Here is a 17,790-nt window from a genome sequence, read left to right as displayed (position 1 = left end):
TGCTCACTTATTGTTTTAAACAATTTTTGCTAGTATTCCTTGTGACACACATATTTGTGAATTAAACTGGCTTGCACTAAAAAAAGAGGTTCATAAATGCACTTTATCACCATGTTGAGTAATTAACACTACATTTAGTAGTTATGGGTCACTACTTAGAAAATAAATTACAATATATAAGTCTAATATCATATGGTAGTGGTAATCATATTTATTAAGCTCCTAAAATGTGCCAGAAAAATGTTCAAAGCACATTGAAAAGTTGATATGTGCCAAACAGTATTCATCTAGTCCTCACAACAACTCTAAATGGTAGGTACCATAATCACACTTTAAAGAAAAAAAAGCTTGTGCCCCAAAATTAAGTACTTTGTCCAAGCTCACACAGCCATTAACCAAACAGCAAACAAAAATAAGCTCCAGAACAGGCACACTAAACCACTATTGTCAACATTGTTCGTAGAAGGCATATTTATGTAAATACTTTTAACTGAAGCTTTGGTTGTGAATGTGCATAATACTGTTTCAACTCAGAGGAGCAAAATGAGGCATTTGTGAAGAAAATTGAAATAGTGGTAGTTTCTGGTTTTGCCTTCTATTGTCACTACATTGACTTTCTCACATCAGAATCAGGCTGTGAATAACTTTGAATAACTAAAAACATGTTTAATGCTGTGAATTTCAATTAAGTATTTTGTTAAACCTTTGACATTATTAAATGAAAGTATGTGATTTTAATCATATTAACATACATTTAAAAAAAAAGAAAAAGAAAAAGTGGTAGTCTCAAATACAGGCTTATAAGACTAATTGAGATCTGTACTGAACAGATCTATGTCATGAAATGGGAGTCCTTCAAAAATAACCTCTCAATTGGAAGTAGGCAGAAAACCACTTTTGTATTCAGGTCCCTTTTTTAAAAGGAAGTCTTAAACTATATGTATATGAGCCATGTATGCTACCTCTGGGTATTATTTTCTCTGTATTTTGAAAACAAGGGTGAGGTTATAAAGCATCAAGAGGAAAAAGTCAAGTTGATGCCTGAAAAGAAAAAAAGAGTGGGAAAAATGGCATTTCTTGAAAGTCAATCACTTTTGAAAAGAGGACAGGTCATATAATGTCTAATGCCACAGTTAAAAAGAATAATTCAGGTGAAAAAGTTAGCATTACTGCATCCAATACAACTGTCAAAACTTTTTTTTTTAATTTTCAGAAAAAGATGCTAAAAGTCATGGGCTTAAAGTAATGAAAATATATCTAAATCAAAATGCAACAGAAATATCTTAAATAGAAAGAACTACATAGATAGATTTTTAACTTCAATTTCCAACCTCTGTTTAACCAACTGGAATTATTTTGGATGAAGTGCACTAGACAGACATTATAAATAAGACTTTTTTTTTAATGAAAAAAAAAAAAGAAACCCACATCCTTTTCAAAGATGCATTCTTTTGATATCATATGTTTACCATATAATAAAGAAACAAATTCAAAAAAACTCTACCAAGCATGATGGAATGGAGTCAGACATACATACAGATTTGAGTGTGAAACACATAATCTCAACTCTGTATGAACTTGAGTCCTAAATAAAGAAATATCCTGTTTTAAAATCAAGAGAAATCAGTCATTATGAATTAAATAATTAAAATAAATGTACTTGTTGGAAAAGCCACTAAAGACTTTTTAAAGAAAATAATTGGTGAATGTAGTTAAGATACCCACTAAATTTTCAAGTGATCAAGGAGAAGCACTATTTATTTGCTCTCCAAATGGCTATTCAAAGCACCATAGGCAGGTTAGTAAAAAAAAAAAAAAGTGTCTGAGACTTTGATTCCAGATTATTCTTTTTTCAAAGAAAGAAATAAAATACTGTGTAAAAATAATTAATATGTTAATAATTTAGCTGCAATTTTTTACTACACATACACATACATATATATAACAGGTAAATGTTTCAAAAATATGATTATATATTCTGCAATAAGAGCCAGATTATTCTTAGTTAATTTAACAAGCTTTAGTTTCTAAGGAGCAGTGCAAAATTTAGAAAAAATTTAGAAACTTTTAGTTATGTTTCAATATTCATTTTCAATTTCAGCAATATATGGAGGGACAGAATTGATCTTCAAACTAATATAATTTAATATATTTGGAATTTTTAAATCAAAATTGAATGTTTACATTATTGAATTATTTGAATTGGTCTTTTCATGGTAATATAGTATGCTCAGAAAGGAAGGAACAGAATGTAAACAAATGAGTCTATTTTGCCTATTCAGTTACATAATTCAATTTATATTTAAATGGGATTCTTTATTTATTGTTCACGGCCTACTAAATCCCAACACATAACCACTATTAAGCTCAGACTCATTCTTGTAAGGATTAAGAGTTAAATATGCACTGGCAAACCACACAGACTCAGCTTACTAGGGCTGGCAATGCATCAAAGGTAGCAAAAAATGTCTGGCCAATTTACAAACTTTTGTTTCCAAGGATGACAATCAGGCATGATGAATACATTTGGAAAAAAAAATAACATCACCTATGCCTCACAATGAAAGCAAAGAATTTATGTTACATTTTAAAACTAACTTTTTGGGGTGCCTGGTTGGCTCAGTTTGTTGAGTGTCCGACTTTGGCTCAGGTCATGATCTCACAGTTCATGGGTTCAAGACTCATGTCCAGCTCTGTGCTGACAGCTCAGAACTGGAGCCTGCTTCAGATTCTTTGTCTCCCTCTCTCTCTGACCCTACCCTGCTCATTCCCTCTCCTTCTCTCTCAAAAAATAAACATTTAAACAGTTTAAACTAACTTTTCAAAATTTTATAAAATAATAGTAGCTCCAGAGTTATTGACATTATAATACTATAGGCATCTCAAAAGTTTGGATTTGTCTACAATATGTTTTGCATTAGTCTGTCTACAGTAATAATATGTTTTTCCCAGGCTGTAGAATAGAACACAGCACAGATCCAAACTATAAATAAAAGTGGGATGAACTTTTGATAGATCAGTGTCAGGACAATTTATACTTATGTTTTCACACAAATTTCCTAAACTGACCCAAGTTAACAGTGTACAATACAAAGTAGCCTTGGAATTTTGGTTTCAAATTAAGAAACCTCAACAGTAAGTTTGGGGAGAAAATGCTAGAAATTATTATTTTCCAAGCTCAATTAACAGCTCAATTCACACATGTTTACTTCATGCAGTCTAGAAACATTTTATAAAGTGAACATGAAAAATTTAAACTATTGAAGAAATTGAGATGAGAAGGAATATTTACAGGATATAACTTGGATAGGTCAGTGTAGAAGATAGACAATGGTGTAAGATACAGTTGCCCAGGAGTAGCTTAAGAAGAAATGTATAAGGGGCTCCTGGGTGGCTCAGTTGCTTAAGCAGCTGACTTGATTTTTGGCTCTGGTCATGATCTCAGGGTTCCTGGGATTGAGCCCTGCATCAGGCTCCATGACGATGATGCAGATCCTGCTTGGGATTATCTCCATGTCTCTCTGCCCTTCCCCTGCTCATGCTCTATTTCTCTTTCTAAATAAATAAATAAAACTTAAAAAGGCTGGGGGGGGAGTATATAAAAGGACATAGAGAATTGGAACCGTGGATACCAAGGAAGCAAGCAGCTTCATAGTTTTGTCCACTTTACCCCTTCTGTGTCACTGACAAACGGGATAAAATTTGTGGTAATTCTATTGAATTCAGCATCCAGTGTGTGTATGACAAAGAGATACCTACTCCTTAAGCAGCACTGTGTTATAGAAAAGGTCAAAGAAATATCCACTAGCTCTTGTTAAAATATATTTGGCTTGAAAATAAAATACACTAAAGTGACCTATTTTACTATTTCACATTTCATTTTAAAAGTTACTGTCATTTATTTATTGTTTGTTTCAGCCATTGTATCTATGTAATAATTTGTATAGATAATATGCTTCTGAATATTAAATTCATAAAAAACATACTTGCTATGTACTTATTTTGGCAAATCAACAAAATTTGATCAAATGAAAAAAAATTTTTTTTAGATTTCTATTACTGATATTTTGTAAGTGATATTAAAAATGACTTATTTTTACCAAATAAAGAATTTACGTTTCCAAACTGTTTTCTCACGATGTTTTTTTCTTTTTTATGTTCAGTTTGTTTTTAAATTTTGAAGCATATTTTCAATCTGGCAGTAGATACAATAATATTTCACAGTCTGTTATTTGATAGGAGAGAAAAATAAATGATATTATATCTTTGAATTCAGAATATCTGTTCTTTGTTTCAAATGAAAATAGGCCATTTATTATCATAAGATATAATGGCATGAAAGGACTTCATGGCTACAGTACTCAGTGGGAATATACCATCTAAAAACGTATTATCTTTTGAGATGTGAACACCTGAACCTTTGTATTTTTTCTTTAAAATATAGGTTACATTTTTACCAGGTAGCACCTTGATTATCTTAAAAAAATATTAACAGCTTGCATCTTCATACCAATGCTCAGTTACAAATTCCAAATATTTTGTCTCATTGCTTGTGAGCAGTGCCATCTGCCAGAGGTGGCATTTCATGGCTATTTACTCTGACTCCCTCCAAGAATCCATCTGCCACTATGTAATTCTGCCTGAATAAAGGGGATTAAGACTCTGATACAACAGAGACTATTGATAATTTGGTATAATTGGGAAGAAATAAAGATAAATGAGGTTGAGGATGGAGAGGCAATTAGTTGAGCTGCCTGTACAGCTGTGTTCTTGGCCTAGCTCCCCTGGCCTTTTCGTCAGTGAGGTATGTGCAAATTAACCATAATGACAAATACACATTTCACAAAGCTCTTGCACTTAGTAAACCTTGATAATTAACTTTTCATTTCTGATAACTGAGTAAGTTGTTTTGGTAAAGTTGTTTTAACATATTCTCAATGTCTGTATCACACAGGACTACTGCACCTGCTATACTTTAGGACTAATCTACCCTACAACCCATTTCCTTGTTTTCAGTTGATGTCAGGCTACTGTTTACAACATGAGTACAGTGAGGATTTCTTTTACCTTAATTATGGTCCAGTGTTTAAGGACATAATAGCAATGTTTTCTTTTTTATATGATTAGAAGCCAAAAGAACTCTTCAGAGTCAATGAAAGAAACTTCTCTTCTAATTTTAGGAATATGGTACGAAAATAGCATTATTTTTGAGAGTTTTCAATGAAAAAGTATGGCCTGCTTTACAAACCAGCTCTAATGGATCTTTAGAGATTGGAAAAACCAATATTTTCATGGATAGAAGTTTACATAATGATATTAAGGTCATCATTGTCATTATTATGCTTCCTTTAAAAAAATAATGTTTATTTATTATTGAGAGACAGAGAGAAGCAGAGCATGAACGTGGGAGGGGCAGAGAGAGGAGGAGACACAGAATCTGAAGCAGGCTCCAGGCTCTGAGCTGTCAGCACAGAGCCCGATGAGGGGCTCAAACTCACAAACTGCAAGATCATGACCTAAGCCAAAGTTGGATGCTTAACCAACTGAGCCACCCAGCCACCCCTCATTATTATGCTTCCTAAATGAAAGTGGCAATTCAGTAAAAAGTTAACCACAAAGATGTTTAGGCACTGATTAACTTAATTCTAAGATCACTTTTCCTAACCACAAAAATGGTTATGCCAGGTATTTAGTTAAGATGCTATCATAGGAACTAAATATTTTGAAGTCCAGTATGTCAAAAGGTAGCTTTTCTTCTACTTTGCCATTGAAATTATTCTAATTATTTCTTGTGTTTAATAAAAAATCATATCACTGTGTGCCTGTCTGTTTTTAGTGCATGTAAGAAAACAATAAATCTACACTAATAAATTTAGAATATGTAACTATACTAATAGAGTGTAGGGTGATGAATCTCTCACCACATTATAAAAAGAGCTGTATCAAGAAAATAAACACTTTTTCAATTTTTATGTGTTTCACTCACATAACAAACTGGCCTAAAATTATTTATGTTAAACAAAGAGAATATTATTTACAAATGCTTGTCAACTCAGGAAAACATGTCTAGTAGAGTGACTCTTAATGGTTACATCCTTATCTCTTGAATATAACCAAACTAATCTTTTGAGTTTTTATGAGCTGTGCAAGGTGGTAGCCATTAGCCACATGTTGCTATTTAAATTATTTAAATAAATAAAATTAAGAATTCAATTCCTCAATAACACTAACCACGTTTCAAGTGCTTTATTACTCACAGGTGTCTAGTGGTTATCATGTTGGACATCATGAAAAATCATTTTCATCACTAGAGAAAGTTCTATTGGTCAGTTCTGGTCTGTATTTCAGACTACCTCCCCATTAATGCAAATTAGTGATATCGAACTGTGGACAAAACTATAAATTAAAGAACAGATAAATCAAATATTGAACCTTCAATTTACAAAAGAATTCAGAATCCCTTTAATTTCATCATTAGGAGAGTAAGAAGCTCCAGTTAAAATAGCCTCAGTTGATAAGTAACTAGAAACACATTGTGGTGTGTTGTGTATGTATGTATGTGTGTATATGTATATATGTATGTGTGTGTATATATATATATAAATATATTACCTGTATATATGTATATCTGCTTTAGTTTTCTTTAGAATTATATTACTGCATAAGTTCAATACAGTAATTGTGTGTACACACACACACGCACACATACACACACACACACACTCTTTATCTTTTCACCATACTATTTAATGTATGCAGTAATATAATTCTAAAGAAAATCAGAAAAGTTTAATATTTTCATTAGAAATTATTTTTCACGGCGCCTGGGTGGCTCAGCCACTTAACAGTATGACTTCTGCCAGATCATGAACTCATGGTTAATGAGTTCTAACCCCGTGTCAGACTCTGCTGACAGCTCAGAGCTTGGAACCTGCTTCGGATTCTGTGTCTCTCCCTATCTCATTCCTCCCCCACTTGCGCTTTGTCTCTATCTCTCTCCAAAAATAAATATTAAAAAAAAATTAGAAAAATAAATTATATTTCAATGAGATGTGTCTTTTAAAAGAATCTACTGCAAATTTTAAAGTTTTTAGTAGGGCTGATACTCCAGATATATAATAGAATTCAGAGACTAAGGCACAATATATACACTTGTGATTTATAGGCAGTTTTTCTGTAAATATGTTATTGCATAATTCTTATATTTAAAATTTTTTTAAATGTTTATTTATTTTTGAGAGAGAGAGAAACAGAGTGCAAACAGCAGAGGGACAGAGAGAAAGACACAGAACCTGAAGCAGGCTCCAGGACCTGAGCTGTCAGCACAGAACCTGACGCGTGGCTGGAACTCACGAGACATGAGATCATGACCTGAGCTGAAGTTGGTTGCTTAAACGACTGAGCCACCCAGGTGTCCCAATTCTTATATTTTTAAATTACAAAGAATGCTGATTTGAGAACCACAGCACCTAGTTTTATTATTATTTTTCTTTAATTTTATAATCTTAGAAAATGATTCTCCTTCCAAGATGGTATTTATTTATTTATTTATTTAAGATTTTATTTAAATTCTAGTTAGTTAACATATACTATAGTACTGATTTCAGGAGTAGAATTTAGTGATTCATCACTTACATACAACAACCAGTGCTCATCACAAACCATCACCCATTTAGACTCTCACCCCCATAACCTTCCATCAACTCTCAGTTTGTTCTCTATAGTTAAGAGTTTCTTATGGTTTGCCTCCCTATCCTTTTCTTCCCCTTTCCTTTATGTTCATCTGTTTTGTTTATTAAATTCCATATATTACTGAAATCATATGGTATTTGCTTTCTCTGACTGATTTCACTCAGCATAATCTCTGACTGGTTTCACTTAGCATAATATACTCTAGCTCCATCCACATCATCGACAATTGCAACATTTCATTCTTTTTTTGATGGCTGACTAATATTCCATTGTGTGTATATACCACATTTTCTTTATCCATTCATCAGTTAATGGACATTTGGGGTCTTTCCATAACTTGGTTATTGTTCATAATGCTCCAAAAACATCACGGTGCATGTGCCCCTTCAAATCACTATTGTTGCATCCTTTGGGATAATACCTAGTAGTGTGATTGCTGGGTTGTAGGGTGGTTCTATTTTTAACTTTTTGAGGAACCTCCATACTACTTTGTAGAGTGGCTGCACCAGTTTCCATTCCCACCAATGGTGTAAGAGGATTCCATTTTTCTGTATCCTTGTTAACATCCACTGTTTCCTATGTTGTTAATTTCAGTCATTCTGATAGGTGTGAGGGGGTATCTCGTTGTGATTTTGACTTGTATTTCCCTGATGATGAGGGATCTGGAGCATTTTTCATGTGTCTGTTAGCCATCTGGATGTCTTCTTTGGAAAATTTTCTATTCATATCTTCTGCCCATTTTTTAACTGGATTATTTGTTTTTTGATATTTACTTTGATAAGTTCTTTATAGATTTTGGATACAAACCCTTTATCAGGTATGTCATTTGCAAATATCTTCTCACATTCCATAAGTTGACTTTTAGTTTTGCTGATTATTTCCTTCACTGTGCAGAAGTTTTATGTTTTATTGTTGAGTACTTTATTATTATTTTTAAATGAAATTTATTATCAACTTGGTATCCATACAACACACAGTGCTCATCCCAACAAGCGCCCTCCTCAATACCCATCACCCACCCTCCCCTCACTCCCACCCCCATCAACCGTCAGTTTGTTCTCAGTTTTTAAGAGTCTCTTATGTTTTGGCTCTCTCCCTCTCTAACCTCTTTTTTTTCCTTCCCCGCACCCATGGTCTTCTGTTAAGTTTCTCAGGATCCACATAAGAGTAAACACATATGGTATCTGTCTTTCTCTGTATGACTTATTTCACTTAGCAGAACACTCTCCAGTTCCATCCACGATGCTACAAAAGGCCCTGTTTCATTCTTTCTCATTGCCACATAGTATTCCATTGTGTATATAAACCACAAATTCTTTCTCCAGTCATCAGTTGATGGAAATATAGGCTCTTTCCATAATTTGGCTATTGTTGAAAGTGCTGCTATAAACATTGGGGTACAAGTTCCCCTATGCATCAGCACTCCTGTATTCATTGGATAAATTCCTAGCAATGCTATTGCTGGGCCAGAAGGTAGATCAATTTTTAATTTTTTGAGGAACCTCCGCACTGTTTTCCAGAGTAGCTGCACCAGTTGGCATTCCCACCAAGAGTGCAAGAGGGTTACCATTTCTCCACATCCGCTCCAGCATCTATAGTCCCCTAATTTGTTCATTTTAGCCACTCTGACTAGCTAGACGTGGTATCTGAGTGTGGTTTTGAGTTGTATTTCCCTGATGAGGAGTGACAATGATCATATTTTCATGTGCCTGTTGGCCATCTGGATGTCTTGTGTCTATTCATGTTGTCTGCCCATTCTTCACTGGATTATTTGTTTTTGAGGTGTGGGGTTTGGTGAGTTCTTTATAGATTTTGGATACTAGCCCTTTGTCCAATATGCCATTTACAAATATCTTTTCCCATTCTGTCAGTTGCCTTTTAGTGTTGTTGACTATTTACTTTGCAGTGCAGAAGCTTTCTATCTTGATGAGGTCCCAATAGTTCATTTTTACTTTTATTTCCCTTGCCTTTGGAGACGTGTCAAGTAAGAAATTGCTGCAGCTGAGGTCAGAGAGGTTTTTTTTCTGTTTTCTCCTCTAGGATTTTGATGGTTTCCTGTCTCAAATTCAGGTCCTTTATCCATTTTGAGTTTTTTTTTTTTTTTGTGAACGGTGTGAGAAAGTGGTCTAGTTTCAACCTTCTGCATGTTGCTGTCCAGTTCTCCCAGCACCATTTGTTAAAGAGACTGACTTTTATCCATTGGATATTCTTCCCTGCTTTGTCAAAGATGAGTTGGCCATACATTTGTGCGTCCAATTCTGGAGTCTCTATTATATTCCATTAGTCTATGTCTCTATTTTTGTGCCAATACCATGCCGTCTTGATGATTACAGCTTTGTTGTACAGGCTAAAGTCTGGAATTGAGATGCCTCCCACTTAGGTCTTCTTCAATATTACTTTGGCCATTCGGGTTCTTTTGTGGTTCCATACAAATTTCAGGATTGCTTGTTCTAGCTTCGAGAAGAATGCTGGTGCAATTTTGATTGGGATTTCATGGAATGTGTAGATAGCTTTGGGTAGTATTGACATTTTAACAATATTTATTCTTCCAATCCCTGAGCATGGAATGTTTTTCCATTTCTATGTATCTTCTTCAATTTCCTTCATAAGCTTCCTATAGTTTTCAGCATACAGATTTTTACATCTTTGCTTAGGTTTATTCCTAGGTATTTTATGCTTCTTGGTGCAATTTGTGAATGGGATCAGTTTCTTTATTTGTCTTTCTGTTGCTTCATTATTAGTGTATAACAATGCAACTGATTTCTGTACATTGATTTTGTATCCTGCGACTTTGCTGAATTCATGTATCAGTTCTAGCAGACTTCTGGTGGAGTCTATCGGATTTTCCGTGTATAGTATCATGTCATCTGCAAAAAGTAAAAGCTTGACTTCATCTATGCCAATTTTGATGCCTTTGATTTCCTTTTGTTGTCTGATTATTGATGCTAGTACTTCCAACACTATGTTAAACAACAGCGGTGAGAGTGGACATCCCTGTCCTATTCCTGATCTCAGGGGGAAAGCTCTCAGTTTTTCCCCATTGAGGATGATATTAGCTGTGGTGTTTGTATAAATGGCTTTGATGACGTTTAAGCATGTTCCTTCTATCACGACTTTCTCAAGGGTTTTTATTAGGAAAGGATGCTGAATTTGGTCGAATGCTTTTTCTGCATTGATTGACAGGATCCTATGGTCTTATCTTTTCTTTTATTGATGTGATGTATCACATCAATTTGTGAATGTTGAACCATCCCTGCATCCCAGGAATGAATCCCACTTTATCCTGGTGAATAATTCTTTTTATATGCTGTTGAATTTGATTTGCGAGTATCTTATTGAGAATTTGTGCATCCATATCCATCATGGATATTGGCCTGTAGTTCTCTTTTTTCGCTGGGTCTCTTTCTGGTTCCAGAATCAAAGTAATGCTGGCTTCATAGAATGAGTCTGGAAGTTTTCCTTCCCTTTCTATTTTTTGGAACAGCTTGACAAGGATAGGTATTATCTCTGCTTTAAATGTCTGGTAGAATTCCCCAGGGAAGCCTTCTGGTCATGGACTCTTATTCATTGGAGATTTTTGATAACTGATTCAATTTCTTTGCTGTTATGGGCCTATTCAAGTTTTCTATTTCTTCCTGTTTGGGTTTTGGAAGTATGTGGGTGCTTAGGAATTTGTCCATTTCTTCCAGGTTTTCCAGTTTGCTGGCATATAATTTTTCATAGTATTCCTTGATAATTGCTTGTATTTCTACGGGATTGGTTGTAATAATTCCATTTTCATTCATGATTTTATCTACTTGGGTCATCTCCCTTTTCTTTTTGAGAAGCCTGGCTAGAGGTTTCTCAATTTTATTTATGTCTTCAAAAAACCAATGCTTGGTTTCATTGATAGACTCTACAGTTTTTTTTAATTCTATATTGTTTATTTCTGCTCTGTTTTTTATTATTTATCTTCTTCTTCTGGGTTTAGGGTGTCTTTGTTGTTCTTCTTCTATTTCCTCTAGGTGTGCTGTTAGATTTTGTATTTGGGATTTTTCTTGTTTCTTGAGATAGGCCTGGATTGCAATGTATTTTCTTCTCAGAACTGCCTTTGCTGTGTCCTAAAGTGTTTGGATTACTGTATTTTCATTTTCATTTGTTTCCATATATTTTTAAATTTCTTCTCTAATTGCCTGGTTGACCCATTCATTCTTTAGTAGGGTGTTATTTAACCGCCATGCTTTTGGAGGTTTTCCAGACTTTTTCCTGTGGTTGATTTCAAGCTTCATAGCATTGTGGTCTGAGGGTGTGCATGGTATGATCTCAATTTTTTTATACTTATGAAGGGTTGTTTATTGTGAGCCAGTATGTGATCCAACTTGGAGAATGTTCCATGTGCACTCGAGAAGAAAATATATTCTGTTGCTTTGGGATGCAGAGTTCTAAATATATCTGTCAAGTCCATCTGATCCAATGTATCATTCAGGGCCCTTGTTTCTTTATTGACCGTGTGTCTAGATGACCTATCCATTGGTGTAAGTGGGGTGTTAAAATCCCCTGGAATTACCACATTCTTATCAATAAGGTTGCTTATGTTTGTGATTAATTGTTTTATATATTTGGGGGCTCCGGTATTCGGTGCATAGACATTTATAATTGTTAGCTTTTCCTGATGGATAGACCCTGTAATTATTATATAATGCCCTTCTTCATCTCTTGTTACAATTTTGTTTAATCTCTTGTTTAATCTCTACAATTTTGTTACAATCTTTGTTTAATTTAAAGTCTAGTTTGTCTGATATAAGTATGGCTACTCTAGCTTTCTTTTGACTTCCAGTAGCATGATAGATAGTTCTCCATCTCCTCACTTTCAGTCTGAAGGTGTCCTCAGGTCTAAAATGAGTCTCTTGTAGACAGCAAATAGATGGGTCTTGATTTTTTATCCATTCTGAGACCCTATGTCTTTTGGTTGGAGCATTTAGTCCATTTACATTCAGTGTTATTATTGAAAGATATGAGTTTAGAGTCAGTGTGATGTCTGTATGTTTCGTGCTTGTAGTGATGTCTCCGGTACTTTGTGGTCCTTGCAACATTTAACTCACAGAATCCCCTTTAGGATCTCTTGTAGTGCTGGTTTAGTGGTAATGAATTCCTTCAGTTTTTGTTTGGGAAGACCTTTATCTCTCCTTCTATTCTGAATGACAGACTTGATGGATAAAGGATTTTTGGCTGCATATTTTTCCTGTTCGCCACATTGAAGATTTCCTGCCATTCCTTTCTGGCCTGCCAAGTCAGTAGAGAGATGGGTCACGAGTCTTACCGGTCTCCCTTTATATGTTAGAGCATGTTTATCCCTAGCTGCTTTCAGAATTTTTTCTTTATACTTGTATTTTGCCAGTTTCACTATGATATGTTGTGCAGAAGATTGGTTCAAGTTATGTCTGAAGGGAGTTTTCTGTGCCTCTTGGATTTCAATGCATTTTTCTTTCCCTAGATCAGGTAAGTTCTCAGCTCTGATTTGTTAAAGTACACCTTCAGCCCCTTTCTCTGTCTCTTCATCTTCTGGAATTCCTATTATACGGATATTGTTCCATTTGATTGCATCACTTAGTTTTTTAATTCTCCCCTCATACTCTTGGATTTTTTTATCTCTCTTTTTTTCAGCTTCTTCTTTTTCAATAATTTTATATTCAAATTCACCTATTCTCTCCTCTGCTTCTTTAATCCATGCTATGGCCACCTCCATTTTATTTTGCACCTCATTTATAGCATTTTTTTGCTCCTCATGACTATTTCTTAGTCCCTTGATCTCTGTAGGAATAGATTGTCTGCTGTCCTCTATGCTTTTTTTCAAGTCCAGTGATTAATTTTATGACTATTATTCTAAATTCTTCATCTGTTGTATTGCTTAAATCATTTTTGATCAATTTGTTAGCTGTCGCTACTTCCTGGAGTTTCTTTTGAGGAGAGTTCTTCTGTTTCATCATTTTTGGTAGTCCCTAGGGTGGCTCCAAACTGCAGTACACTTTCCATGTTGTCCAGAGTCACTTGTTTTGGTGGGCAGGGCCACAGTCAGACCCGATGTCTGTGCCCAACCCACCGCTGGGGCCACAGTCAGACTGGTGTGTACCTTATCTTCCCCTCCCCCAGGGGCAGGACTCACTGTAGAGTGGTGTGGCCCCTTTCTGGGCTAGTTGCATACTGCCAGGCTTGTGGTGCTGCTTTGATGGGATCTGGCGTATTAGCTGGGGTGGATCTGCAAGGTGCACAGGGGTGGGAGGGGCAAGCTTAGCTGGCTTTGCCATTGGTGGACCCCTGCTGTAGGGGTCCTGCAGCACCGGAAGGGAGGCAGACTCATCAGAGGGATGGATGCACAGAAGAACAGCATTGGGTGTTTGCGTGGTGCAAGCAAGTTGGGTGATGAGAACTGGTTCCCTTTGGGATTTTGCCTGGGGGGTGGGAGAAGGAAATGGCGCTTGCAAGAGCCTTTGTTCCCTGCTGACCTGAGCTCTGTCTTCCCAGTGTCCTCTTGCTCTCCCCGCTCTCCAAGGGCAGAGGTGTTCACTTTTAACATTCCAGATGTTAAGTCCCGCTGGCTGTCAGAACTCACACAGTTGGGCCCCTCTGCTTTTGCATGCCAGACTCGGGGGCTCTGCCTTGTCAGGTGGGCTGCCCCTCCACTGCCCCGGCTCCCTCCTGTCAGTCCGTGTAGGGTGCACCGCCTCTCCGCCCTTCCTACCCTCTTCTGTGAGCCTCTTGTCTATGCTTGGCTCCAGAGAGTTGGTTCTGTTAGTCTTCTGGTGGTTTTCTGGGTTATTTAGTCCAATGTGGGTGGAATCTAAGTGATCAGCAGGATGCAGTTAGCCCAGTGTCCTCCTACACCGCCATCTTCCGTGTTCTCTACCTATTGTTGAGTATTTTAGTATCAATTGTTATGATTGCAGTTATTACTGAATAGATAGTAAACTCATAGATAATTAGTATATTTCCCACCTTCCAACTGATGATCAAATTCCCACCCAAAAGCCAGACATCTTCATTCTTCCTCCTATGGGTCTCAATTTCCCTTTACATAAAATGATGGAGTGGAGCTGAATGTTCTCACAGGTTCATTCAAGCTCAGGCATTCTATAATTTTCTAAGTTGCTTCTAAACATAAATATTTCATTTCAAATAAGCAGTGTAAAAAAACAGTAAGAAGTTAAACACAAAATTTGGAGGAGCGCTTACCTTTGGCAGGGAAGCAGAAATATAGGAAAAGGAATGGACACATAAAAAATGCAAATTGTTGATAATGTTTTAGTTCTCGAGTTGCAAGGTGGGTTCACTGACATTTATATTATTATTATTTGTAATTTACACATGTGTCACACTGTTTTACATTTTAAATATTTTTAAAAAGTTAATAATGGGAAAACATACACAATAGACTTTGGATATTCCATTTGGCACTAAGAAGCAAATTATTTAGAATTAGGATGTGCTACATGAGTATGTACAACATACTTCTTTTAATTAATACTGATGAGAGAGGAGAAAATGATGTGTCCACATTGCTCAGAGTGTTCAAAACTAGCTCAAAAGTGTTATTTCTTTATGAGATAGGAATCTTGTATTTTCCTCATTTTTCGAATATAACAAACCAAAATCCAGAAAAGTAACTGATTTGTAATTCATGCAATAAGTCATTCCTAAGCTAGAAAATAGAAACACTGGATACCCAAAATATTTCTGTTCACAATGATGTTATTTATCCTTAATAAGTTAAATATCTTAATGGGTTGGTCTTGATTTATTCTGAACATCATTCTAGTCTGCTTTTTTGACCAGTCAGCTGTAAAAGATCAAAACCAACCATCCATATACACCAGTAAGAAATCAATTCAAGATAGAACAAGGTTTACAGTGGAGCCTTTACAGCCTTCTTTCCTGGTAGAACACTTGGACATTTATACTGAATTGTGGCTTTCAAAACTGTCAAATGAGAGATTGTGTCTAGGTAGGGGCAGGTGATTTCTCTTCTGAGAGTCTGTAAAGTGACTTTCAAACAACAGCAATAAATGATGCCTTCTGAATGCACATGTAAAAATGAACCAATGATGAATTTGGGCTCTCACTGAGAGCATAAAGAAAAGAGCAGAGGGTTGCAATAAGTCTTTACAGTTCTGAGGGATTATGTAAGAAACAAAATTATCCAAAGACTCTTCCTCTATAACACTTTTGTTTTCAAAGTTACTGAACAAAAACTAGTGAAATTTATTTTACTAAGTTAATGCTTCTTTTTCTAGTACAATGCATGGATTTTAACAAACTAATATGGAATATAGCTGATCCTGATTGAATTAGAAGCTATCACATATATAAAATTAGGATCACTGAGAATTGTAGTGCTATAAAATAATTATATTTATTTGCAGCTTTATCCAGTCCACTTTATACTCATATAGTATAGATGACATAGTTTTTTGTCACTGTACTAAATGAAATTAAATTGTTACATCCCTAAAAATGAAACAATTCAATCCAAGTGAATATGCATTAAGAATTTGGGTTGTGAGTCCATTACTATTAATATATTTAATATATCTTTTTGAAAATACCGTATTCCCATTTATTTCTGTCACCAGCAATTGTATCTTTACCAAATGGCTACATAGCACTGACTCCACAGAAAAGACAACTAAACCACAATAAGGGGTAAATGAAAATATGCTGATTAGTTGGTCATCATACATTATCCATATCCTACTCCTTCATGTTACAGATAAGAGAAACAACAAATTCTAATTTGTGCTTATAGTAATAGCCCATTTCAGCTGAAACTTTTTTTTGTTTCTTAATTTTATTTTTTTTATATTTACATCCAAATTAGCATATAGTGCAACAATGATTTAAAGAGTAGATTCCTTAATGCCCCTTACCCATTTAGCCCATCCCCCCTCCCACAACCCCTCCAGTAACCCTCTGTTTGTTCTCTATATGTAAGAGTCTTATGCTTTGTCCCTCTCCCTATGTTTATATTTTGGTTTTCCTTCCCTTAAGTTCATCTGTTTTGTCTCTTAAAGTCCTCTTATGAGTGAAGCCATATGATATTTGTCTTTCTCTGACTGATTAATTTCACTTACCATAATACCCTCCAGTTCCATCCATGTAGTTGCAAATGGCAATATTTCTTTCCTTTTGATTGCTGAGTAATACTTCATTGTATATATATACTACATCTTCTTTATCCATTCATCCATTGATAGACATTTGGGTTCTTTCCATACTTTTGCTATTGTTGATAGTGCTGCTATAAACATGGGGGTGTAGATGTCCCTTCAAACAGCGCACCTGTATCCCTTGGATAAATGCCTAGTAGTGCAATTGCTAGGTTGTAGAGTAGTTCTATTTTTAATTTTTTCAGGATCCTCCATACTGTTTTCCAGAGTGGCTGCACCAGCTTTCACTCCCACCAACAACGCAAAAGAGATCCTCTTTCTTCACATCCTCACCAACATCTGTTGTTGCCTGAATTGTTAATGTTAGACATTCTGACAGGTGTAATGTGGTATCTGATAGTGGTTTTGATTTTTATTTCCCTGATGCTGAGTGAAGATGAGCATTTTTTCATGTCTCAGATGGCCATCTGGATGTCTTCTTTGGAGAAGTGTCTATTCATGTCTTTTGCCCATTTCTTCGTTGGATTATTTGTTTTTTGGGGTGTTGAGTTTGATTACCTCTTTATAGATTTTGGATACTAACCCTTTATCTGATATGTTGTTTGTAAATATCTTCTCCCATTCTTTCAGTTCCCTTTTAGTTTTGCTGATTGTTTCCTTAGCAGTGCAGAAGCTTTTTATTTTGATGAGGTTTAAGTAGTTCATTTTTAGTGAAACTTTTTAAATGATCTTTTTTCCCCTCGCATGCTCGGCTCTCCAAGGTTTGCTCCCCAGTGCACATTCAGGAGTTGACATTACCAAGGTGTTATCATCCACTAAATTGCCACTTTTTAGATGGAGGAAACAGATTCATACAGATGAGGGTTAAATATCATACTATCACATAGTGGTTGAACTGCTAAAAACTGTTTTTGTTCATCAGTCAAAAAGGTCGGTAGAGAAGTATGTCTGCACTAAA

General features: G+C 35.4%; 1 protein-coding gene and 1 non-coding gene across 2 annotated transcripts in view; both read right to left on the bottom strand.

Moving 5' to 3' along the window:
- Positions 1-17,790, bottom strand: part of DACH2 (dachshund family transcription factor 2) — a 775,171-nt gene that overhangs the window by 149,369 nt on the left and 608,012 nt on the right. The window lies entirely within an intron of this gene.
- LOC113597457 (small nucleolar RNA SNORD55/SNORD39) lies at positions 17,574-17,649 on the bottom strand. Its single transcript, XR_003418221.2, has one exon. It is a non-coding gene; the product is annotated as a small nucleolar RNA SNORD55/SNORD39 (small nucleolar RNA).

This window comes from Acinonyx jubatus, chromosome X, assembly GCF_027475565.1.
Source record: "Acinonyx jubatus isolate Ajub_Pintada_27869175 chromosome X, VMU_Ajub_asm_v1.0, whole genome shotgun sequence".
Lineage (NCBI taxonomy): Eukaryota > Metazoa > Chordata > Mammalia > Carnivora > Felidae > Acinonyx > Acinonyx jubatus.
The sequence above is the reverse complement of the archived record's forward strand: the minus strand, read 5'-3'. Positions and strand labels throughout refer to the sequence as shown.